The following is a 27,732-nucleotide window of genomic DNA, read 5'->3' as shown; positions in this document are numbered from 1 at the left end:
TGGTCCAGTGGGGTTTATGAAAAGTGCCATCACTGTGGCTGAGGATGAAAACTGGAAGAGAATAAGAACATTGCTGTCTCCAACCTTCACTAGTGGAAAGCTCAAGGAGGTAAGTGTATAAGAGGGCATTTAATTTGAAACTTAAAGAATGTGTCTGGAGACAAGTAGAAAATAAGATAATTTCTTTCTAAGGGTAACCTACTGAATTTGAGCTTCCTAAAAAAAAAAGGTCTTTTATCTTTATGTCCTAGAAATGACATTAATAAAATTCATTATAAAATATTTCTTACTGCTCCATGCTTGTGAAAGCCAGGTCCTTCTAGGACTTGGGTCTTCACCTTTAACTCCAAGTAGTGTTATTTTTTTGTGTCTAGATGTTTCCCTATCATTGGCCAGTATGGAGATGTGTTGGTGAGGAATCTGAGGAAGGAAGCAGAGAAAGGCAAACCCATCAACTTGAAAGAGTGAGTAGGAGCCCAGATGCTAGGATTCTGAGCTCTTCCCCAAGACCCTCCAGCTGCCTTCCACAGAGCCAAAATTCCCACTGCTGAGTTACTCTATGACCAAATAGAAGTAGGTGTGTGGTGTTAGAACTACAATGGGCTACCCAAGAAGATGTGGCTCACCCATAAAGGCAGGTCAGCCAGGAGGGAAATGCCTTCTCTTGTGTATGTGAACCAGGATTAGTGTGTCTGCTTGATTGTCACCGTGGATATTCTGGAAGACAAAGATACATGGTTCAGAAAGAAGAAATGTGATTATACCAAAGGGTCCAGTGTAGAGGCTGTGAAATAGTAGTACCAGGGGAAGATACTGGTACCTATTGGTGGGCAGTGGGTGGGGCAGGGAAGTTACAATGTGGAAATTGGAACAACTTAAACCCTTCATGAGTTGGTGAGGAAACCAGCAAAATACTAAACATTAAATTTTACCACCACTTCTTTCTTTAATCTAAAAGAGAGAAGGTCCTGTACAGACTATGGGGTAGGGTGGCCATATTATTTATTGTCTAAAGTAAGGCTTTCAAAAAAAATTATGCAGGAACAATAGATGTAAATTGAGACTGGTCTGGGAAACCTGGGGACATATGATCACTTACATATGGGATTTCCCCAAATTGATTTTGGAGTGACTTATTATTATGACTTTTAAAACCAGGAGCATTCTTAGTTCTTATGTTTCACATAAATGAGCCCTGGCTGATGTGGCTCAGTGGATTGAGTGATAGCCTGCATGCCAAAATGTCACTGATTTGATTCCCAGTCAGGGCACATGCCTGGGTCGCAGGATGGGTCCCCAGTAGGGGGTGTGTAACAGGCAACCACACATTGATGTGTTCCTTTAGTTCCCCCTTCCTTCCCCTCTTACTAAAAAGAAATAAAACCTATAGGAAAAAATCAAACAAATTATTCATTAAAAAAAAAGAAATGAATCTGCCCTCGGGGCAACCTCAGATCACTGGAGTTCAGGAGGGTGGGTCTTTCTAGAGCTTTAGCAAGAGTGTAGAGAAGCAGGGATGACATTTCTGGCAACTCAGACCAGGGTGCTGCTCTTCTGTAATGTGCTGAAGAGGAATCAGCTTTGAGTATACATACCACAATGGGGCAAGACCTAGATCGCTGTCACTTTTTTTGCTTCCACTAGGAAGAGCTCATTATCTACCCTTTGTCCTACTCAAACACAGGACAACTGCTGTTGTCCAGACTCAAAACATACTATTGTAGTTTGTCTGATTATGGGTCTCCATCCCTCTGACTAATCTCCCTGTGCTCACAGGTGGGTCTAAGTTGCCTTGGTATCCCCACAACCCCAGCACAGGACCAGCTGCATCACTCACACCTGATAAGTACCTCATGATTGTGTCAGGAGCATAGATTTTTCAGATGATCCAGTTGACGGTTTTGACAGTTGTGTGGCTCTTTACCTGTCTTTCCTGAGTATATGAATTTACATTCCCTCCTTGTTGTACGTGTTGAATAAGGCTAGTAAAGATTTGCTGATTTTAATTTTCCATGTCTTTGTTTCTCTGCTCAGCATCTTTGGGGCCTACAGCATGGATGTGATTACTAGCACATCATTTGGAGTGAACATCGATTCCCTCAACAACCCACAAGATCCTTTTGTGGAACATATCAAGATACTCCTAAAATTTAATTTATTTGATCCACTGCTTCTCTCAATAAGTATGCGGGCTACTATGTTTCTCTTTCTCTCTCCTCCTTATGTCCCTTCCTTCCACACCCCCTCCTTCTCTTCTCTCCTCTCCCACCCTACCAGCATCCCTTCCTTTCATTTTTTAAAAAATTTATTGAGATATAATTAACATGCTACATAATTCATCCATTTAAAATGTGCAGTTCTATCATTTTTACAACCCAGTGTCCATCAAGAGATAAATGTATTAAAAATACCATATGTAAACACACACAATAGAGTACTATTCAGCTATAGTGCTGCCATTTGCAGCATGAATGGACCTTGACAACATTATGATAAGTTGACTAAGTAAGAGAGAGACAAATACTGTGTGATCTCACTTATATGTGGGATCTAAAAATATAGCCAAACTCAGAAGAATGAGTACTGATTTGTGATTATCAAGACAGGGGTTAAGGGTGGGAGAATTGGATGAAGGTGGTTAAAAAGGTATAAATTTTCAGTTATACAATCAATAGGAGTGTAGATTCTAAAAGTTCCCATCACAAGGGGAGAAAACAATTTTTTAGCTATATAAGGTGATTGATATCAACTAAACTTATGGTGGTAATTATTTCACAATCTGTGTATGTCAAGTTAGTATGCTGTATATACCTTAAACTTATACAGTACTGTATTTCAATTACTCAATAAACTCAATAATTTTTATACTTTCAAAGATATGTGCAACCATCATGGCATCATTTGTTAGAACATTTTTGCCAACTTAGAAACCCTGTACCTTTTCATTTTCACCTGCTGCTACCTTTAGCTATTAGCAATCACTATCTTAGTTTCGCCTTTCCGAATTTGTGTGTGCTGGACATTTCATCTATATGGAATCACATAATTTGTGGTCTTTTGTGTCTGGCTTCTTTAACTTAGCATAACGTTTTCAAAGTTTCCCATGTTGTAGCATGTATCAGTACTTCATTTCTTATTATGGCCAAATAACAATCTAGTGGATTGTGTATATTCTAACATTCTCATTTTTTTATCCATTCATTAGTTGATGGATATTTGGGTGGTTTCTACCTTGGCTATTGTAAATAGTACTACTGTGAACATTTATGTACAATAATTTTTTTGTGTGTACCTGTTTCAATTCTTTTGGGTTTCTCTTGGCTTTGATTATTCTACTCAGGGATGAAATTTCTGAATGGTATAGTAATTCTGTATATAACTTAATAAGGAACTGCCAAACTCTTTTTCACACTAGCTATACCATTTTATAGTCCCATCAGTAATGTATGAAGGTTCCAGTTTCTCCACAACCTCACCAATGCTTGGTTGACATTTTCTCTGTTTTTGATTATGGCCATTCTAGTGGGTATAAAATGGTATCTCATTGTGGTTTTGATTTGCATTTCCCTAAAGACTAAGGATATTGAGTAACTTTTTACATGTTTTGGGGCCATTTTTATATCTTTTTTAGATAAATGTGTATTAAAATTATTTGCCCACATATAGTTAGTTGGGTTGTTTCTTTTTGTTGTTAAATCATAAGAGTTCTTTATTTATTATAGATAAAATTTCTTATTAGATATGTGATTTGAAAAGTGTTTCCTATTCTGTGTCCTTTACTTTCTTGATATGTGTCCTTTAAAAGATAAAATTTTTAATTTTGATAGTGTACAATTATATATTTTTTTCTTTCATTGACTGTGCTTTGGTGTCATATTTAAGAATCCACTGCCAAAACTGTCATGAATAATTACTCCTTTGGTTTTCTTATAAATGTATATATTTTAGCATTTATTTTTAGTTCTTTGATCCATTTTAATATTGTTTTTATATATGATGTAAGAGTTCAACTTCATTCTTTTGTGTGTAGCTATCTAGTTGTGACAGCACCATTTATTAAAATGATATTTTCATAATGAATCATCTTGGAACCCTGCTCAGAGTTCAGTTGACCATAAGCACAGGGGTTTATTTCTGGACTCTAAATTATACTCCATTGATCTGTATGCCAGTCCTTATGCCAGTACCACATTGCACTGATTATTATAGATTTGTGGTAAGATTTGAAATCTGGAATTGGAGTTCTGCTACTTAAAGCTTTTTTCCCCCAGATTTGTTCTAACTATTCTGGGTCCCTTTCAATTTAATAAAATTTAAAATTTATCTGGTTAGTTTGTACAAAGAATTGTAGAAGCTAGGATTCTAATAGGAAATGCATTAAAACTGTAGATTGATTTAGGGAGTTTTGCCTTTTTTGGCAATATTAAATTTCCTGTTGGGAGAACATGGATGTTTTTCTATTTACTTAGATCTTTAATTTATTTCAACAATGTTTTGCAGTTTTCAGAGTACAAGTTTTGCATTTGTTTCATTAAAGATTTTTTTACTAAAAGGCAGAAAACTGTACTTGAACAACAATTAAAATGGAAAAAATTAAGTGTTTTAAGTACTAAGTATTGGTTTTAAGTATATATTCTAAGTATTCTGTTTTTCTGTATGTTGTGAATTGAACTATTAATTTCACTTTTAGATTGTTTATTGCAGTTTGTAGAAATACAATTGATCTTGTTTTTTGAATTTCTACTGAAACTATAATTAGTTCTAATAGGTTTTTAGTGGATTTTTAAGGATTTCTATATACAAGATTACACTATCTGATGAAAGAGATAGTTTTACTCCTTCATTTCATATATCAATACCCTTTTTTTTCTTGTGTGTTTCCACTGGTCAGAGCCTCTAGTACAGTGTTAAATAGAATAGGTGAGAGAGGCATCCTTGCCTGGGTCCTAAACTTAGGGGAAGCATTCAGGCTTTCACTATTAAGTATGGTGTTAGCTATGGGTTTTTCATAGATGTCCTTCATTAGGCTGGGGAAATTTCTTTCTATTCTTATTTTGTTAAGTGCTTTTTAAAAATTACAAAGTGGTATTGGAATTTGTCAAATGCTTTTTCCATATCTACCGAGAACATCATATGGTTTTTGTTTTTTATTCTATTGATATGGTATATTATACAACTTGCTAGCCTGGGATAAACCCCAAATGATTATGGTGTATACTTCTTTTCATATTTCTGGATTGAGTTTGCTAGTATTTTGTTAAGGATTAATGCATCTATGTTCATAAGATATGCCCATCTGTAGCTTTCTTTTCCTGTGATATCTTTGTCTGGTTTTAGTATCAGGGTAATACTGGCCTTGTACAATGAGTTTAGAAGTGTTCATTTTCCTTTTTACCTTTAGAAGAATTTGTAAAAATTAGTGTCTATTCTTCCTTAAACATTTGGTGGAATTCACCATTGAAGCCATCTGGACGTTAGCTTTCTTGGATGGGTAGTTGTTTGATTACTAATTCAATCTTATTACATGCTATAGGTTTATTCAGATTGTCTATTTCTTTTCTGAGGCAGTTTCTATAGTTTGTGTATTTATAGAAATTTGTCCATATCATCTAAATTATCTGAATTGTTCATAATATTTCTATATAGTTCTTTTAAAAATATCACTAGTAATCTCCCTTTTTTTCATTTTTCACACTAGTAATTGAAATGTTCTTTTTCTTTATTCTTGGTCAATTTATCTAAATGTCCTTAAAGAATCATCTTTTGATTTCAGTATTCTCTGTTGTTTTTATTCTTTATTTTATTAGTTTTTTTTCTCTCATCTGTATTATTTCCTTTAACTGTTTTCTTTGGTTTTGTTTGCTCTTTTTTCTCAATGTGTTAAGGGGGGAAATGTGGTTATCGATTTGAGATCTTTGTTTGTTTTTTTTTAAGTGTAGGCATTTATAGCTATAAATTTCTCTCTGAGTGCCACTATTGTTACATCTATGAATTTCGGTATGTTATGTCTCAATTTGTATTAATCTCAAGGTAATTCCAAGTTACCCATTTGATTTCTTCTACAACCCATGGATTTTTAGAAGGCTATTTTTTGAATTTCCATGTATTAGTGAGTTTCCCAATTTTCTGTCTGCTATTGATTTCTAATTCCATTCCATTGTGGTCAAAAGACATACACCATATATTACTATCCTAACCACCAATTCATTAAAAAATATGTTTTGGCTAATATATTACTATACAATGCATATTTCTTATAAAATTTTCAAAAATATTAAAAAAACAAGTTTTATATTTAAAAAGTTTAAAAAACAATTAAATTTAAACAAAAATTTAATTATAGGTTTCTCACCTATAATTAAACACTCAGATACAATCATTGTTGACATTTTGGTGTCTAGTGTTCTACTGTGTCCATGCATGTGCATCTGACTACTTCTTGAACACTGAGATTAATTAAAGTCTCAGACTCTGGTCTAGTTTATTCAAGGACAGTCTTGTTCAATAGATAAAATGCAAAGCCATTCAGGAATGTAATACTGTTTCTTTAGTCACCCAAAAGATGAGAAAGGGGCTGCCGATCTCACTGCTACTGTGATGGTCCTTGTATGTGGACTTGCCCTTGCTCAGCCATGGGCTTAGAAGTCTGAGCAAAGGTCATAGAGGGAATGGCTCCTTGCTAAGAAGCCTGGTGTCTTTTTACTGTTCAGATTAGAAGAGAAAATTATAATTGCTCCAGGTGTATTTGTATTTTCATTGTGCTTTCTTTTTTTCTTACAGTGCTCTTTCCATTCCTTACCCCAATTTTTTGAAGTATTAAATATTCATCTGTTTCCAAAAAGTGTTACTGATTTTTTCATAAAAACTGTAGAAAGAATGAAAGAAAGTCGCCTCCAAGATAAACAAAAGGTAAAATCTGGTGGTGGTTACATGAAAGTGTTCCCTTTTGATAATTTATTGAGCTGTATACATATACTTTGTGCACTTCTCTTATTTTGGATGGGTAGAGAACTCTAGGTTTATAGGATGAAAGTTATATAAAATTTTGTAGGGAATAAAGAAGGTAGAGTTTGGGAAAGGAAAAAGGAAAATGAGTCAGAGAGACAATGTTTGAAATATAACAATGGTTAGTATGTCACCACATGAAAATTTTTGAGATTTTTTTCACATAAAACATACAACTTCCTTTCAATAAATTATGAAAAAAAAGAAGTGCTATTTTACAATTATTTTTCTTGTATTCTCATTTCCCCAGGCCTTAAACTGGCACAGAATCATCACTTCCAAGCCTCTTTACACATTCTGCAATGAAGGCCCCATGAGGCACCTGACAGAGTGTACACACTCTGTTAAGTCTGAGCCTGCTCAGAGACCGAGAGGGCAGGAGTCTTCTCTGGGCCTTGAGGTTACAAGCTGGCCAACCCAGCTTTGCCTTCATGGACCTGGAGGCCAGCACAAGAATGTCTGCAAGTCATGGTGATAGGGTTAGTTACCCCCAGGATTTCACTGAACATTGTGGAGAGTTCTGGGATGGTGGGGCATTTGAAACTGATCACAGAAAAAGCACCAATAAACTCTTCAAGTGTTGGGAGGTTAATCTATGTGGCCATTAATGAAAAATTAAGGCTAGAAAAAAAATTGAGGTCAGCAATTTGTGTGTGCGTGTGTGTGTGTGTGTGTGTGTGTGTGAGAGAGAGAGAGTGTGTGTGTGTGAGCAAGCAGGTGTGACAAGAGAGAGAGAGCAGGCAGTTTTTGACCAGGAAACTGTGTTCAAAAGTGAGAGAAGCCAAAAATCAGAGAGAGTGAGGACCAGAAAGCAGTTGAATTTTGGCTGAATTTCTCCCAGAAGAATATCCTGCTCTCCGAGATTGGTAGCTGGATGTTTGTGCTCATTGATAACTCAGCAGTAGTAAGACTTCTGGACTTAAAGGGGCCTATTATACAGCATAGTGAATATAGTCAATAACATAGCAATACCTGTAGACCAGGTGGGTACTGGAAATGTTCAGGGGGAACACCTTGTAAAGTATATGATTGTCTCACCACTATGTTGCATGCATAAGATAATACAAAATAGCATTGAATATAAGCTGTAATTGAAAAATACATTTGAGAAAAATACAGGGATCATAATATTAGAAAAAAATACAGTACTGCACTCTTGATTTATTTCTGACTTCACAAGTGACTACGTCAATGTAATTTTTCCTTCTGCTTTCAGCACCGAGTGGATTTTTTGCAGCTGATGATTAACTCGCAGAATGCCAAAGAAATAGACTCCCATAAAGGTAAACAAGGCATGTTCAGAGGGCCAGGGATGGGGACACTCAAATGTTCTGAAAATGTGCATGAAGTTTTCTATGCAGATAAGAATTTCTGCCAAATTGAAGAATGGCAGATACTTGGGTATAAATGGTAGCCAGAGGCACTTTCTAGAAGCAGGAAGGTGTGACTTTATTCAAATCTTAAAGGGTACCATAAACAAGAATTTTATGCCCAGAAGTCAGTCAGTGGCCTGTGGTCACCTATATCAGGACCTCTGTGGAGCTTGTTTCCAATGTCTAGTCTCTGGCTTCATCCAGCAGCATGGACATTTGCATTATGACTTCATCAAATCAGGCAGGATGACTGGAGCTGAGCAATAAAAAAATAAATGTATGATTAAATTATTAAGTATTAGTAAGTATTAAATTATTAACTAAAATTTAATTATGAAAAAAGGGACTTCAGACATACTGCACCTCCTCACACAACCAAAAGAAGGACAACAACAAATTTTAAAACAAAAACAACCAGAAAATTGAACTGTATGGAAGTCTGACAACCAAGGAGTTAAAGAAGAAATATTCAACCAGACCGGTAGGAGGGGCAGAGACAGGCAGCCAAGTGGAGAGGACTCATGGCAAGGCAGCGGCTGGCAGACCACGGTGGGCAAGACTGTGGCTGGTGGGCAAGGTGGTGGCTGGTGAACCAGGCAAGGTGACAGATTGCAGATGGGTGGTCCCACATTCATGTGCAGATAAACCAGGAGGAACAACTAGAGAGTGAGACATACCACACAACCAAGAGTTCAAGCATGGAGAAATAAAGCCTCAAACCTCTGATTGAAAACACCAGTGGGAGTTGAGGCAACAGCAAGAGAAACTCCCAGCCTCACAGGATAGTTCATGGGAGAGACCCACAGGGTCCTAGGATGTACACAAACCCACCTGAGAATCAGCACCGGAAGGGCCTGATTTGATTGTGGGTAGCAGGGGAAGTGACTGGAAACCAGTGGAGAGTAGAGCAAGTGGCAGTGTTCCCTCTTGGACCCCTCCCATACAGACAGCATCACAATGTAGCAACATGGGTTGCCCTGCCCTGGTGAACACCTAAGGCTCTGCCCCTTACTAAGTAACAGGTGCACCAAGACAAAAAAAAATCGCCCAAATTAAAGAACAAGTCAAAGCTCCAGAAAAAATACCACTAAGCAACAAAGAGATAGCCAACCTATCAGATGCACAGTTCAAAACACTGGTAATCAGGATGCTCACAGAAATGGTTGAGTACAGGTAAAAAATAGAGGAAGAAGTGAAGGCTATGGAAATTGAAACGAAGAAAAATGTAGAGGGAACCAACAGTGAATGGCAGGAAACCAGGACTCAAGTCAACAGTTTGGAATAAAAGGAAGAACAAAAAGTTCAACCAGAGCAGAATGAAGAAAAAGAATTCAAAAGAAATGAGGGAAGTCTTAGGAACCTCCAGGACAACTTTAAACATTCCAACATTCAAATCATAGGTGTACCAGAAGGAGAAGAGGAAGAGCAAGAAATTAAAAGCTTACTTGAAAAATAATGAAGGAACTTTCTCCAATCCAGAAATGGAAATAGACTTCCAGGAAGTCCAGGAAGCTCAGAGAGTCCCAAAGAAGTTGGACCCAAGGAAGCGCACACCCCACAGGAACATCATAATTACATTAACCAAGATTAAAAATAAAGAGAGAATCTTAAAAGCAGCAAGAGAAAAGGGGACAATTACCTACAAAGGAGTGCCCATAAGACTGTCAGCTGATTTCTCAAAAGAAACCTTTCAGGCAAGGAGGGACTTGAAAGAAGTATTCCAAGTCATGAGAGGCAAGGATCTACAACCAAGATTACTCCATCCAGCAAAGCTATCATTTAGAATGGAAGGGCAGATAAAGTGCTTCCCAGATAAGGTCAAGTTAAAGGATTTCATCATCACCAAGCCCTTATTATATGAAATGTTAAAGACATTTATCTAAGAAAAAGAAGATCAAAACTATGAACAGTAAAACAGCAACAAACTCACAGTTATTAGCAACTGAACCTAAAATGAAAACAAAAACAAACTAAGCAGACAACTACAACAGGAATAGAATCACAGAAATGGAGATCACATGGAGGGTTATCAGTGGGGGATTTGGTAGAGAAAGAGGGGGAAAATGTACAGAGAATAAGTAGCATAAATGGTAGGTAGAAAACAGACAGGGGGGAGGTTAAGAATAGTATAGGAAATGTAGAAGCCAAAAAACTTATATGTATGACCCATGGGCATGAATTAAAAGGGAGGAATGTGGGTGGGAGGGGGTGTGCAGGGTGGAGGGGAATAAAGGGGGAAAATAGGTCAACTATAATAGCATAATCAATAAAACATGTGAAAAATTTGTGCGTTTACGTAATGGAATACTATGCAGCAGAAAGAAGGAGCTCCTACCATTTGCAATAGCATGGATATAACTGGAGAGCATTATACTAAGTGAAATAAGCCAGGCGGTGAAAAACAAATATCATATCATCTCAACTTTAAGTGGAACCTAATGAACAAAGCAAACAAGCAAATAAAGTATAGCCGGAGACATTGGAATTAAGAACAAGCAGACAGTAACCACAGGGGAGATGGGAGGGGATAATGGCAGGGGAGGATGAAGGGTTTTCAGGAACAACAATAAAGGACACACAGACAAAACCAAGGAGTGGTGAAATCAGGGGATCGAGGTGGAGATGGCTGGGGTAGGGGGAAAGGTGTGGGGAGAGGGCAGAAAACTGTACTTGAACAACAATAAAATAAAATTAAAAGAGGGTAGGAAGGATGCTACTAGCCAGAAGACATACAATATTCACAAAGAGGGTAAAGAAAAGACTTCATCGCATTAGGAAGCACATTGCACACCTTGCACATTGCGGGTGCCTTTACTTGGACTCTAAATTATATTCCATTGATTTAATGCCTGACTAAAATTGTGTTCACCAGCTTAAGCTGCTGTAAAGTTTTGTTTTTTATTTGTAATTAACAAGTAACTTGTGGGGATGCCTTTAGAACTAAAAAAATATTCTGTTCCTCTTCAAACCTTCACTTACTAGCTTTATCATTCATAGATTGTTTTTGATGGAATTATTATTACTGTGATTGTTGCAAAATGATGACTTTCTAATTTCATCATTTCTTCTACTTTTATGAGTTTATGTTCCACTGTAAGGGGGGAGCTTTTCATTTTATCTTATTTATTTATTTGTGTTTTGTTTATATCAATATGATCTCATATACAGCATCCAGCACAAATAACACCCCTTTTTATTACAAAATCCTTTATTACAAAATCATAAGCGTGTAATTCTGTACCATAACACTCAAGCACACCACATGACATTTTAGGTGAAATGTTCAAATTTCAGAGAAGCCAAAAATTCAAAAATTTATATGGAACCATAAATGACCCTGAGTAGTAGCTGCTCTTTTGAGAAAGAAGAACAAAGTAGGAGGGATCACAATACCTGATATCAAACTGTATTACAAGGCCACTGTAATCAAAACAGCCTGGTACTGGCATAAAAACAGGCACATAGACCAATGGAACAGAACAGAGAGCCCAGAAATAAACCCAACTCTTTACAGTCAATTAATATTCAACAAAGGGGGGCAGTAACATAAAATGGAGTAAAGATAGCCTCTTCAACAAATGGTGTTGGGAGAACTGGAGGGCTACGTGCAAAAAAATGAAACTTGAGTACCAACTTACGCCATACATCAAAATAAATTCAAGGTGGATAAAAGACTTAAATATAAGCTATGAAACCATTAAAGTCCTAGAGGAGAACACTGGCAGGAAAATCTCAGATATTTCATGCAGCAGCATTTTTACTGATATGTCCCCTAGAGCAAGGGACATAAAAGGAAAGAATAAACAAATGGCATCTCATCAAAATAAAAAGCTTCCGCATGGCTAAAGAAAACAGTATTAAGATAAAAAGAGAACCAACTGTATGGGAAAATATATTTGCCAATGATACCTCAGACAAGGGTTTAATCTCCAAAATATACAAAGAATTTACATGACTCCACTCTAAGAAGACAAGCAACCCAATTAAAAAGTGGCCAAAGGACTTGAACAGATACTTCCCCAAGGAGGATATATAGAGGATCCAGAGATACATGAAAAGATGCTCAATATCGTTAGCTATCAGAGAGATGCAAATTAAAACCACAGTGAGATACCACTTTACACCAGTCAGAATGGCCATCATAAACAAAGCAACAAACAACAAGTGTTGGAGAGGTTGTGGGGAAAAGGGGACCCCAGTTCACTGTTGGTGGGGTTGCAGACTGGTACAACCACTATGGAAAACAGTGTGGAATTTTCTCAGAAAACTAAAAATGGATCTGCCTTTTGACCCAGCAATTCCACTGCTGGGATTATATCCCAAGAGCCCTAAAATACCAATCCAGAAGAACCTATGCACCCCAATGTTCATAGCAGCACAATTTACAATAGCCAAGAGTTGGAAGCAACTTAGGTGCACGTCGGTAAATGAATGGACCAAAAAATTGTGGTACATTTATACAATGAAATTCTATGCAGCAGAAAAAAAGAAGGGGCTCCTACCCTTAGCAACAGCACAGATGGAACTGGAAAGCATTATGCTGAGTGAGATAAGCCAGGCAGGGAAAGACAAATACCATATGATCTCACCTTTAACAGGATCCTAAACAACACAAACAAGGAAGCAAAATATTACCAAAGGCACTGAAATAGAGAACAGGGGGACAGTGACCAGAGGGAAGAGGGGAGGGAATTTCAGGGGAAAAGGGGAAGGATTTACAGGAGCAAGTGTAAAGGATACATGGACAAAAACTAAGGGGGGTAGAAATGGGAGGGAGGTGGGGAGAACTGGGGGCTGGGCTGGGTTGGGAGTAAAAGACAGAAAACTGTACTTGAACAATAATTAAATAAATTTAAATATATAAATAATTGAATTTATTGAAGCTTTTAAAATGCAACTATATTAAAAGTAAAATAAAATCAAGCTCTGTGAAACAAACAAAGAAAAAAGATCCTTTAATTTTTCTCCACATAAGCCTTAGTATTGTAAACAATCTCAATTTTTTCCCCAGGGGAGAATGCTACCCTATATTACTTGTAGCTGAGCTACTTTTAGGATTTTTCAGTAATGTACTGCATATGTTACAGAAAAATTCTATCTCTGGAACTGCCCAGCTGTATTAGTGGCAAGACTGACATGACTAAGAGCAGATGGCCAAGAATAATGCAGACATTCCAAAAACTAGATTGACTTTTTTTCTTTTTCTAGATCCATAAAATAAATATGAGAGTGTAAACCCCTTCCAATTTGATCTGAACTAATATCCATTTTTTTCTACCAGCAATTTGGAGTTTCATATGGATTTATCATCATCTAAGTTGTGAGAATGTACATTTACCTAAAATGTCTTTCTTCTCCTTTTAGCTCTGTCTGATCTGGAGCTCATTGCCCAGTCTATTATCTTTATTTTTGCTGGCTATGAGACCACTAGCACTTCTCTCTCCTTCCTTATGTATTTATTGGCCACTCACCCTGATGTGCAGCAGAAACTGCAGGAGGAGATTGATGCCACATTTCCCAATAAGGTGAGTGGGTGATACCTGGAGAGGGAGGGAGAAAGTGAAACCTTGCAAGAGTTTCTCCTCACCACTTCCTAGGAAAATTTTTGCAAAGAGCATAAGCATCAGTTCTTTTACCTGTGCTAATTAGGAAGGATATAAAGAAGCAAAAAATAAAGAAATATGGGTAATGTATGCTATTTATAGAAAATAAGATCTTTGAAAAAAGCTTTTTTTCTGGCATATCAGTTATCTGTTACCACAATAAATGTCAAGTGAGAATCAAAAAACCTCAGTGGCAATTAAAGATAAACATATATTGCTCAGGTGTCTGAATAGTTAGCTGTGTTGATACTGATTGGATTTTCTTTGATCTAGCCCTCAGTTGATCTGGCTGGGTGGTGCTGCTCTATACATCCTCCACATGTCTCCCATACTCCAGATAACTAACCTGGGTGTGTTCTCAAGTAATGGTCAAGGGAAAGAGCAAGAAGCCCAGTCATATGGGTACCTTCCAGAACTCTGCTTGCATCACACTTAGCCACATTCCATTGCTTCAAAGCAGGCCACATGGCCAATGCCAGCATTATAGTGGGAGGGTACCACAAAACAGGGTAGCACAAAGCAGGCCACGGCTGCCAGCATTGGGGGGCTAAGGGCATGGACACAGGAAAGGGTGGAGAATTGGCACAACCACCCTTGGTAAACATTGCAGACTTGGAGAAGCCTGGTATACAGGAAAGAGCATAGGGTAGGAAATAGAAGACAAGGGTTTGTGTCCAGACTAATTTGGACAGGTTATATGACCTTTCTGAGCCACAGGTCTTTCAGCTATAAGGTAAAGATTTAGAAAGTATATTTCTTCTTTAGGAAAGCCCATATTGGGATTCTTTTGATAGCAATAACATGGAAAGGTCGCTAAGAGAAAGAGACTAGCTAAAGCACTGTGTTCTGCTTTTAAATAGTGATAATACAACAACAAAAACAGTACTAATAGCTAAATTTGCATCTTGATATACATGTCTCCAAGTGGCTTGTTTTAATGTGAATCTAATCTTTAAAAATTCTGTATTACTCAAGATAGGCTAGGTTATGTTTCAGTAACAGATTGGTCCTCAATTCTCAGTGGCTTTACATAGCAAGATGTAACTTCTAATGTTTATATGTCCAGCATGGATTGTCAGAGGAGCATGGGAGTAGGAATCTCTGCTCCACATAGTTACTAGGAAAAATAAGCTAAAAAGGCCCCACTTTCTTGTTGCTGCACTCTCCAGGATACAAGCCATTCATGTTGTTTGAAGAATAAAGAACTAGAGTAATTGCTCAGTAGGTTTCCATATGTTTTGACCCTGAATTGACATATGTCACCTCAGCTCACAGCCCATTCTCAAAGCTGGTTTTCCCTGACTTCAAGTGGGCTGAGAGATGCGGAGACTACATGGGTATTGCGCAAGCTGTGAATACTCTGCCACACAATCTATGAAGTGTCAACTCTAATTATCTCCATGTAACATATCAGAAAACTGAGCTATGGAGAGGTGAAATAACTCATACATGGGTCATGTAGTTAGTGGTGAAGAGGCCACTAACCACACCTTAGCCTCTACAATATTGCCTCTTCAATATAACACCAAGTGATACCAAATATTGCCCACCAAATATCTGTTTTCAGATATCTGACAAACCTGGAATTCTTTGTGGTTGAAAGAGACTAGCCTCTGGGGCTGTAGAGTCTTGTCTGAGATCTTCACAGTTTCCAGTCAACCCCTGAAGCAACAACTAGGAGACTGCTCCAGCAAGATATCATGGGGCTGAGTGGGGTTCCACCTGTTTATAACTTTTACTAGAATGAACTGTTTGCTCTGGTAGCTAGCATCCAGTCCCACCCTTCTGCCATATTTGCTTTAGAAAGGAACTCATTTTTCTCCAAATTATTTATAGTTTCTATAACTATATGATATAGTGTTTCTCTCCAAATTTTAATGAAATTTTTAAAATTTTTATTGCTGTTCAAGTTCAGTTTTCTGTCTTTTCCCCCAACCCCTGCCCACCATCCCAGGCTTCCCCCCCTCCCTCCCCCTGTTTCCCCCCCCCCCCTTGGTTTTTTCCATGTGTCCTTTTTAGTTGTTCCTGTAAACCCTTCAACCTTTTCCCCCTTTTCCCCTCCCCTCTCCCTTCTGGTTACTGTCAGTTGGTTCTTGATTTCAATGTCTTTGGTTATATTTTGCTTGCTTGTTTGTTTGTTGATTAGATTCCACTTGTAGGTGATGTCATATGGTATTTGTCTTTCACCACCTGGCTTATTTCACTTAGCATAATGCTCTCCAGTTCCATCATATATATCATCTAAAGAGTTAGCAAGCAGAATTTTTAAGTTTTATTATTTTTATTTTTTATTGTTGTTTCATTATAGCTCTCCTGCCTTTTTCCCCATTTCTCTCCTCTGTCCTCACCCTGGCACTCCCACAGTCAATCCCCACCCTCATTGTCCATGCCTGTGCAAGCATAATTTTTCAACGAAAAACCTTAATGTCAGATAGGAATTTTGCTCTTTTACATATTCTCTTTCCTTGGTACAGAAGTGTGACCTCTCTTTTTGAAAGGGTACAGTGACGTTGGCATATTTCAGTTAAGAGTAAGAGGGATTTCAGGTCCTGTTCAGAGTATTGTCCCAAAGTCTCCCATAGACATAACTACTCCACACATCTCAATGGACTATTAAGCAAGTAAAAGGACATGATAGATATTAAAATGTCTATAAATCCTAAAGCCCTTTACCAATACAAGGTATCCTTTGGAGCTCCTAACATTTCTATAGAACTACATAGACTGAGTTGAAAGTTAATCTCAAACCTCAATTTATCAAAATCTCTTTTTTCTTCCCAGGCACCTCCCACTTATGATGCCATGTTCCAGATGGAGTATCTTGACATGGTGTTGAATGAATCTCTCAGATTATTCCCAGTTCTTGGCAGACTTGAAAGAGTATGTAAGAAAGATGTGGAAATCAATGGGGTGCTCATTCCCAAAGGGACAGTGGTGATTGTGCCAAGCTTTATTCTTCACCGAGACCCAGAGTACTGGTCAGAGCCTGAGGAGTTCCAACCTGAAAGGTACTGGGCCTCTCAGAAAGGGAAACCTTCCTGATCTGGGCTGCTTGGGACATATATTGATGTCTGTTAGTACAGATGACAAACTTATGGTCATACAATCATTTATATGTACACATTTTTACTTTGCTTTTCTTTTTTGATTTTTTAATTTTGCTCAAGTACAATTGTCTCCATTTTTCCTCCACCACACTCCCCCATGCCACCAACCCCCAACTCCCACCCTCAACCCTCCCCTCCCCTATTGGCTTTGTCCATGGATCCTTTATACATGTTCCTTGATGACGATTACCCTACTTTCCCCCGTTATCCCACACCGCCCTCCCCCTCTGGTTGCTGTTTGTTCTTTATTTCAATATCTTTGGTTATATTTTGCTTGCTTGTTTGTTTTGTTGATTGGTTTCATTTATAAGTGAGATCATATGATGTTTATCTTTTACCGCCTGGCTTATTTCACTCAGCACAATGCCCTCCAGGTCTATCCATGTTTCGAAGGGTAGGAGCTCCTTCTTTCTTTCTGCTGCATAATATTCCATTGTGTAAATGTACCACAGTTATTTGGTCCACCCATTCACTGATGGCCACTTAGGTTGCTTCCAGCACTTGGCTATTGTAAATTGTGCTGCTATAAACAGTGGGGTGCAGAGGGTTTTTCATTGGTGCTTCAGGATTCTTTTTTAAAAATATTTTATTTATTTATTTTTACAGAGAGGGGGAGGGAAGGAGAAAGAGTGGAAGAGAAACATTAATGTGGTGTTGCCTCTCATATGTCCCCTACTGGAGACCTGGCCTGTAACCCAGGCATGTACCCTGACTGGGAATTGAATCGGCGACCCTTTGCTTCAGAGGCCTGGGCTCAATCCACTGAGCTACACCAGCTAAGGCGTGTTTCAGGATTCTTAGGGTATAATCTCAGCAGTGGAATTGCGTGGTCAAAAGGCAGTTCCATTTTTAAGTTGTTGTTTTTTTTTTAAGGAAATTCTGTTTTCCACAGTGGCTGCACCAGTCTGCATTCCCACCAAAAGTGCACTAGGATTCCCTTTTCTCCACAACCTCACCAACACTTGTCATTTGTTGATTTGTTTATGATGGCCATTCTGACCAGTGAGAAGTGGTGTCTCATTGTAATTTTAATTTGTATGTCTCAGCAGCTGGTGATGCTGAGTATCCTTTCATATGTCTCTGGGCCTTATATATGTCATAATTGGAGAAGTGTCTTTTCAGGTTCTTTGCCCATTTTTAAATTGGATTATTTGTCTTCCTGGAGTGGAATTCTTTATGTATTTTGGAGATCAAATTTTTGTCAGAGGTATTATTAGCAAATATATGTTCCCATATACTTGATTCCCTTTTTATTTTGCTAATGTTTTCTTTAGTCATACAAAAGCTTTTTATTTTGATGAGTTCTCATTTGTTTATTCTTTCATTTATGTCCCTTGCTCTAGGTGACATATAGGTGAAAATCTTGCTGTATGAAATAGCTGACATTTTCCTGCATATGTTCTCCTCTATGACTTTTATGGTGTTATGACTTATATTTAAGTCTTTTATCCATCTTTGAGTTTATTTTTGTTTATGGTGGAATTTGGTGGTGAAATTTTATTTTTTTACCATGTAGCTGTAGAGATCTCCTAACACCATTTCTTGAAGAAGTTATTTTTACTCTTCAAGCATTTTATGCTTCCTCCCCTTTTGTCAAATACTAATTGACTATAAAGACCTGGGTTTATTTCTGGGCTCTATTCTGTTCTATTGATCTGCATTTCTGTTCTTATTCCAGTGCCATACTATTTTGATTACAGTGGCCTTATAATATAGTTTGATATTAGGTTTGTGATCCCTCCTACTTTGTTCTTTTTTTCTCAAAGTTGCTGTGCCTATTTGAGGTTGTTTATGATTCCATATAAATTTTTAAATGTTTGTTCTATATCTATGAAATATGTCATTGGTATTTTAAGAGAGACTGCCTTGAATCTATAATTGCTTTGGGTAGTATGGACATTTTGATAATGTTGATTCTTGCAATCCATGAACACAGTATATGCTTCCATTTATTTGTGTCTTTCTTAGTTTCTTTATTCAAAGTGTTGATTAGTTTTCTAAGTACAGGTTTTTTACCTCCTTTGTTAGTTTTATTCCTTAGTACCTTTTTGTTGTTGTTGTTGTTTCTATGGCAAATGGGATTTTTTTCCCCCCTGATTTCTGTTTCTGGTATTTCACTGTTGGTGTACAAAAATGTCTTTGATTTCTGAATATTGACTTTGAACCCTGCTGTTTTGCCAAATTTGCTTAATAGGTTGAGTAGTTTTTAGGTGGAGTGCATAGGGTTTTCTATGTACAGTATCATATCATCTACAATCAGTGACAGTTTTACTTCCTCCTTTTCAATTTGGATGCCTTTTGTTTCTCTTTCTTGTCTGATTGCTGTGGCTAGGACTTCCAATACTATGTTGAACTGAAGTGGTGAAAGCAGACATCCTTGTCTTGTTCCTGATTTTAGTGGGAAAGCTTTTAGTTTTTCCCTGTTGAATATGATATTAGGTGTAATTTCTCATATATGGCCTTTATCATGTTGAAGTATGCTCCTTTTACTCCCACTTTACAGAGTCTTTTTTAATCACAAACAGGTGCTGTGCCTTATTATCAAATGCTTTTTCCTCATCTATTGATATGATCATGTGAGTTTTGTCTTTCATTTTGTTTGTGTGATGTATTATGTTTCTTTTTTTAAAATATATTTTATTGTTTATGCTATTACAGTTGTCTTCACTCCCCACCACCCCATACTCCCTCTCCCACCCACATTCCCTCACCCCTTTAGTTCATGTTCATGCATCATACATAAAAGTTCTTTAGCTTCTACATTTCCTATACTATTCTTACCATCCCCCTGTCTATTTTGTACCTACCATCTATGCTACTTATTCCCTATACCTTTTTCTTCTCTCTCGCTGCCCACTCCCCTGTTGATAACCCTCTATGTCTCCATTTCTGTGGTTCTGTTTCCTGTTCTACTTGTTTGCTTAGTTTGTTTTTGTTTTAGGTATGATTGTTAATAATTGTGAGTTTGCTGTCATTTTACTGTACATATTTTTTATCTTCTTTTTCTTAGATAAGTCCCATTAACATTTCATATAATAGGGGCTTGGTGATGATGAACTCCTTCAACTTGACCTTATCTGAGAAGCACTTTATCTGCCCTTCCGTTCTAAATGAAAGCTTTGCTGATAGAGCAATCTTGGATGTAGGTCTTTGGATTTCATGACTTGGAATACTTCTTCCCAGCCCCTTCATGCCTGTAAGGTCTCTTTTGAGAAGTCAGCTGACAGTCTGATAGGAACTCCTTTGTAAGTGATTGCCTCCTTATCTCTTGCTGCTTCCAGGATGCTGTCCTTCATTTTATCTTGGGTAATGTAATTATGATGTGTCTTGGTGTGTTCCTCCTTGGGTTCAATTTTTTTGGGGACTCTCTGAGCTTCCTAGATTTCCTGGGAGTCTATTTCCTTTGCCAGATTGAAGAAGTTCTTCTTCATTATGCATTCAAATAAGTTTTCCACTTGTGGCTGTTCTTCTTCCCCTTCTGGTACCCCTATAATTTGGATATTGGAATGTTTAAAGATGTCCTGGAGGTTCCTAAGCCTCTCCTCATTTATTTGAATTCTTGTTTCTTCACTCTTTTCTGTTTGGTTGTTTATTTCTTCCTTCTGGTCCACTCCATTGACTTGAGTCCCAGTTTCCTTTCCATCACTGTTGGTTCCCTGTGCATTTTCCTTCACTTCACTTATTGTAGCCTTCATTTTTTATCTAATTTGCAACCAAATTTAACCAGTTCTTTGGGCATCCTGATCACCAGTGCTTTGAAGTGTGCACCTGGTAGGTTTGCTATCTTTTGGTCACTTAGTTGTATTTTTTCTGGAGCTTTGATCTGTTCTTTCATTTGGGCCTTTTTTTTTTTTGCCTTGACATGCCTGTTATGTAGTGGGGGTGGAGCCTTAGGCATTCCAGGGGGCAACCCAGTTGCTGGGTTGTGATGCTGTATGTGGGGGAGAGGTCCGAGAGAGAACAATGGTGCTTGCTCAGCTCTCTGCTGGATTTCAGTCACTTCTTCTGCTTTCCCCAAGCACACTGGGTCCTTCTTGTGCTGATTTCTGTATGGGTGGGTTTGTGTATGTCCTGAATCCCTGAAGGTCTCTCTAACACACTCTTCTGTGGGTCCAGGGGGTGTTCTCAATTGGTGTCTTGAGGCTTTAATTTCCGGCACTGGATCCCTGGGTTGTGGGGTTTATCTCATTCCCCAGTTTTGCCTGGTTTATCTGTGTGAGAATGTGGGACCACCCATTTTGCCAGCTATGTTGTGTGCCATGCCCCTCCACAATTTGCCACCTCACTGGGTCCACCAGCTGCCATTGGGTTCCTGGGTCCTCCAGCCACAGCTTTTTGTGCTGAGACCCCTCTCCACTCAGCCACTGGATTCTGCCCCTTCTACTGGTCTGGATGAATGTGTCTACTTTATCTCCTTGGTTGTCGGACTTCCATACAGTTCAACTTTCTGTCAGTACTGGTTAATTTTTTTGTTTCTAAATTTTTGTTGTTCTTATTTTGGTTGTGCGAGGAGGCACAGTGTATCTACCCATGCCTCCATCTTGGCCTGAAGACCGTATTATGTTTCTTAATTTGTGAATATTGTACCATTCTTGCATCCCTGGGATGAATCCCACTTGATCATGGTGTATGGTCTTTTTAATGTACTACTGGATATAGTTTGTCAATATTTTGTTGAGGATTTAAGCATCTAAATCCTCAATGTTCATCGATGATATTGGCCTGTGGTTTTCTTTTTTTTGTTGTGTCTTTATCTGGTTTTGGAATTAGGATGATGCTGGCTTTGTAAAAACAGTTTAAGTGTCTTCCCTCTTCTTGGATTTCTTGGAATAATCTGAGAAAAATCGGAGTTAGCTCTTCCTTAAAAGTTTTGTAAAATTGTCCCATAAAACTGGCCAGTACAAGGCTTTTGTGTGCTGGGAGTTTTTTGATTACTGCTTCAATTTCATCAGCTGTTATTGGTCTGTTCAAGCTTTCTGTTTCTTCTTCATTCAGTTTTGAGAGATTATATTTTTCTAGAAATTTGTCCATTTTACCTTGGTATTCAAATTTCTTGACATATAATTGTTTGTAATAATTTCTTACAATCCTTTTTATCTCTGTGCTATCTTCCATCTTTCATTTCTGGTTTTGTTTATTTGTGTCCTCTCTCTTTTTTTTCTTGATGAGTCTGCTTAAAGGCTTGTTGATTTGTCTATCTTTTCAAAGAACCAGCTTCTGGATTTATTGATCTTTTGGGTTGTTGTTTTAGTGTCTATGTTTTGTAATTCTGCTCTGATCTTGGTGATTTCCTCCCTTCTACTTGCTCTGGGCTTGGTTTGCTGTTGTTCCTGCAGTTCTTGTAGATGTAGTGTTAGGTTGTTTGTTTGAAATGTTTCCATATTGTTTAGGTAGTCCCATATTGCTATTTACTTCCCTCTCAGGACTGCCTTTGCTGTGTCCCATAAGTGTTAGACTGTTGTGTGTTCATTTTTACTTGTTTCCAGAAACATGCTGATTTCTTCCTTTATCTCATTATTAACTCTTTCATTGTTTAATAGAATGCTATTCAATCTCCATGAAATTTGAGTGTTTTTTAGCTTTTTTCTTGAGGTTGGTTTCTAGTTTCAGGCTCTTGTGGTTTGAGAAAATGCTTGATATTATTTAAATTTTCTTCAATTTGTTGAGTTCCTTAATATAATTGAATATTGAGGAGTCAAATTTAAATAAAGCTGGGTGTAATCTTCAAGTAATTGACAGCCTAGTGGAACAGATATACAAGGAAATCAGTGATTACACTAGAATAGAGGAGCATCATACAACCATGTAAGTCATATGATTAAGCTATTCAATAGGAGAGAGAGACAATAGAGGATAGGTCAGAGAAGGGGAAGGAAGAAAAACAAAACTAGCAACTTAACTAATGGGAAGTATTATTCTTGCTTCCTTCCTGCATGAGTGTGTGACCAACATGAGTTTTATGGAGCAGGATCCTACTTTTCCTTCAGTTAGTCTCATTTACTACTTACCTTCCAGAGTATGAATACCTCAACACCCTGAATGGATGTTAGTGTTTAAAGGTAAATTTTTAGAGATTAAACCTTTGTCTGAGGTATCATTGGCAAATATGATAGCATGGATGGAACTGAAAAGCATTATGCTAAGTGAAATAAGCCCGGTGGTGAAAGACAAATACCATACAATCTCACCTTTAACAGGAACCTAAACAACAAAACGAACAAACAAGCAAAACATAACTAAAGACACTGAAATAGAGAACAGGCTGACAGTGACCAGAGGGGAGCGGGGAGGGAATTTCAGGGGAAAAGGGGAAGGGTTTACAGGAATAAGCATAAAGGACACACAAACAAAAACAAGTGGGCCGGGAAATGGGAGGTAGGTGGGGAGGGCTGAGCTGGGAGCAAAAGGCAGAAAACTGTACTTGAACAATAATTAAAATTTAATTAATTAATTGATTAAAAATAAAGAGTGAGAAAAAAAGGTAAATTTTCCTTTAAACAGTATTCATATCATCTCTTCAATGAGACTAAAATCTCCTATAGGGTAAAGGGAATGGAAAAGATTGGTGGCTTACAATTCTCACAACAAAATAACCAGAGCAGGATCTCACTGACTAGTCCACACAAGTAGCCCGTGTACTACTGGTTGAGGAGCCTAAGTGAGAACCTCAAACATGTAGCTCTTGTGATGTTCATGTTTTGATAATTGTTTTCATCTACTGTTGTGGAACCAGGTTCAGTAAGTCAAACAAGGACAACATAAATCCTTATGCATACATGCCCTTTGGAAATGGACCCCGGAACTGCATTGGCATGAGGTTTGCTCTAATGAACATGAAGCTTGCTGTCATCCGAATTCTGCAGGTCTTCTCCTTCAAGCCTTGCAAAGAAACACAGGTCAGACTCTTCACACATTCTGCATAAATAATGCTTGATTGATAGTTTTTCTTAAACCTAGATACATATATATACATACATGTATTGTATATGTATACATGTATATATATGCATATATATGCATGACTGTGCTCATTCATTGTTTAATAATTTATCCTGTTGGCCAGAGAATCTGCAGTCATCTGTGACCTTTAAGATCCTGTTATTCTGGAGTGCTAAGTCTGTGATTTACAAATACCCAACTATAAAGACCATCTAGAGTTAATGCAGTTAGTGTGACATGATGGTGCAGAGTCCCTTGAGAAAAGTTTAAATTTGGTTTGAAGTCCACTGGAAGGGAGTGGAAGCACTGTGCACAGCCCTGAAGTGCAATGACAATAATGGGTCATGACTTTTGAACGCTGCTCTTCTTTACCAGAACATAGGCTAAGTTGTGGTAGTGGTCCTCAACCCCTGGCTGAACAATGAAATCAGCAGGGAGCTTTGAAAAATCCTATGCCTAGGTCATCTCAGGTTCTAAAATAACTCATCTTGTGTGGGTTTAAAAGCACTTCCTTTAGTTCTCATGTGCAGATGAGGTTGAGAATCACTTGTTAAAGCATTTCTGCCTGATGTACTGAACTCCCACAGTCCAGGGCCATCTGGCTACTTGTACCCTCCTTCTGAGAACCCTTCTGCAATCAAGTTGGGATTGTTTATATCTTAATAAGAGCTCTATCACATTCTTGCTCTACTCCTCATTCTGTTCTCATCCTTCAAGTCCTAGTTCATTCCGAAAGTCCCTCTAGGAGCCTTCTCCATCAAGTCTGGAGCCCATTCTGTTCTCTGTTCTGTTATTGCTACTGCAGGTTGTTATCATCAGTCATACCATCTAACCTAATTCTTTATAATTAACCCATTCAGTTTGGTTCTATGTGTTTTCTTTGTACCTAAGAATGTCTTTAACTCTAGCACCTCATTGTATTCCTTTCATAAATTCCCAGTGGTGCTTTATGTCATGCAGGAAATGCTTGAAGAGTTTTGTTGTTTTTTTTTTAGTTAATCTGGAGATTTGGATACGAATTTTAAATGATTTAATTAGAAAAATTTAGGGTGGGTGGGCTGGGATGGGAGTAAAAGACAGAAATATGTACTTGAACAGCAGTTAAAAAAATAAATTAGACAAGAAAAAAAATATAAACAAAAAAAGAAAAATTTAACAAATAACATTTGCAGTGTGCTTTTCCTATGTGTATTAGTCTGTGTACAGGGAAGGGATATACATTCCATTTGAAATTATAAAATAAAAAGGTTTTATGTTAATAGAATGAACTGGAATCTCTCTTCTGAAGAAGATACAAAATAGCTGCTATTGTCTCATATCAAGCAAGGCCCTATAATAAGGCTTATTTCTAGCACTTATACATTTATTATGTATGCGGCTCCTTCCCTTAAGTAGGCTCTATGAGAGAAGAGGTGGAGAAGGAAGGTGGTTTGCATCTTATTTGTGGCTTTGGGCAGCTGTGTAGCAGTCCTGAAAGTGTGTAAAAACAGGGCCTCAGCCCTGAGGGGCAGTGGGCCTCTGGTACACCTGGGGTGAGGCAGACAGTCTCTGCAAGCTCCCAGTCATCAATGGCTGGTGCTTCTCACCCTTCATGACAATTTTCTTGCCCTTCAGTCAATTGAGATCAGAAGGTTACTATATTGGTAGCTCCCCCAACACTGAAGAAGTGACTGAGTGAGAATGGAGATAAAAAATTAGTCTATTACTTCATAGAAGAATATTATTTGAGTCATTCATTCATTAAGTAGAGAATTTTTATTTTTGAGTATTTCAGGATCATTTGTGTTGATTGTTGATAACACTGTTTATTTACTGAAGAGCTTTTAATAAAAAGAAAAGTGAAGTAGAGAAAATCAGAATAATGTATGGTCTTCAAAAAGTCACCATTTATATTATACTTGAGAGCCAGGAGATACTAGAAAACAGGCACGAGGTTTCACAAAGAGCTTTTCCCTTCACAAAACTGGAAGGTTTCCACTGGGTTAGATGACTGTGCCCTAGAAGTTGAGGATGACCCATACAATGAAAACATGTAATACATATTCGGGATTACTTTGCACACAAAATTAACTCTATATGAATTTTCCAAATAGCTTGCCAGAATGCCAAAGAATCTGGCTTTAAGAACTCATTGTTTTTACTTAAAGTTTTTTAAAATAAAAAACAAACACAAAACAACATAATTTTGTCTCTGGCCTGGCACAGAATAGTTGCTATATTGATATTTTCTTCAAAGTATGTATCAATGAATGATTTTACTGACCAGTCTCGACACAGCTTACCACATAAGTAAAAAGAATCAGAGATATATTATGCTAAGGTAATTTTATGTAGTTGTAAAGCATTATCATCCTCTACATATCTCATCTATTTTGCTTCTGTTGTTGACAGTGCTTCATTAACTCGTTCTCATATGCTATTTAACTTTTGCAGATCCCTCTGAAAATAGAATCTCAAAGAATTACTCAACCACAAAAACCCATTGTTCTAATGGCTGAATTGAGAGATGGGACTGTAAGTGGAACCTGAATTTCACCTTGTTCTTCAAGGGAGCTGCGTCCGTGGCACCTGAGATCTTGATTACTTTGTGAATAAAACCCAGAAATGAACTTAACCTACTGCACTTGATAAATAACCAGGGATCCTGTATATTCATTTATTTTCCCAGTGTCTGCATAGAATATTATGTATTGGAAATTATAGGGGAGGTGAGTAAATAAAGGCCAGATATAGCAACACATCTTATTGGATTCTTATTACACTATCTTCATCCATCCCCACTTAATACCATCTACTTTTCCTTAGCACTAATCAAGAATAGAAATTTCTTTACAATTTCACCAACAAACTTTAATGGAAACGAGAATTATTGTGGTAAAGGTAGTAGTGACATTTTTTAAAAATTTTATTTAGTTATTTTTTTCAAGTACAGTTTTTTGTCTATTTCTCCCATCCCAGCCCCCCCTCTCCCCCCACCTTCTTGTCTTTTTATCCCTCTCTTTTTCTCCTTGGATGGTATGGAGTGTTGACATTTTATCAAATGTTTTATGTTAAATATTCTACATTCTGTATTAGAAGAGATAGAAATATTCTCAATAAATATCTCTTCATAATAGTATTATCTGATGCTTTTGTGCACCATGGGGGGAAATCTATAGAACAAAAATCAGTGGGAGCCAGTGACTAAACAGTCACTGGTTGCATAGGGCCTTTTTCAGAATTCCAATTTGATATATTAAGGTAGGTGAGGGGAAAAGGGTGGCACAAGGTCTGGCTACATAGAGGAGGATTGATCAAATAAGTAAATGTATTGTAGATAATGGAAACCACGCTCCTCATTATTGGAGAAGAATGTCACTGATTCAGAAAGAGAAAAAAACCTCATGAACCCTCTGGGCTCAGAGATTGAAACTGAATATATTATGTAAGTTCGTGCTTTTCTATATAGCTAGGTAGATGTGTATGGGTGTGCATACATGACTGTGAGTACACACATATAAAGGTGTAGGGTTCCAACAGTTATCCTGATGGGAACGTAATGATTACCGCTGCTAGTTGGTGTGGTAGTTGAGAGAGAAAGCTTTCCCTGAATGCATTAACCAGATCTGATATTTACAAGCTGGGTGTCCTAGTTATTTAAACTTGACAAACCTCAGATTCTTCATCCGTGAAGCTGGGATGATAATAGTACCTACCTCATGGGGT

General features: G+C 37.6%; 1 pseudogene; it reads left to right on the top strand.

Annotated features, from left to right (window-relative positions):
• Positions 1-26,636, top strand: LOC119064051 (cytochrome P450 3A12-like; annotated as a pseudogene).
• Positions 26,637-27,732: the final 1,096 nt, after the last annotated feature.

The sequence above is a fragment of the Artibeus jamaicensis genome, unplaced genomic scaffold (genome assembly GCF_021234435.1).
Source record: "Artibeus jamaicensis isolate MK-2021 breed Jamaican fruit bat unplaced genomic scaffold, CSHL_Jam_final contig_772, whole genome shotgun sequence".
NCBI classification, from domain to species: Eukaryota; Metazoa; Chordata; class Mammalia; order Chiroptera; family Phyllostomidae; genus Artibeus; species Artibeus jamaicensis.
Note: the sequence above shows the minus strand (reverse complement) of the source record. Positions and strands in the feature narration are given on the sequence as shown.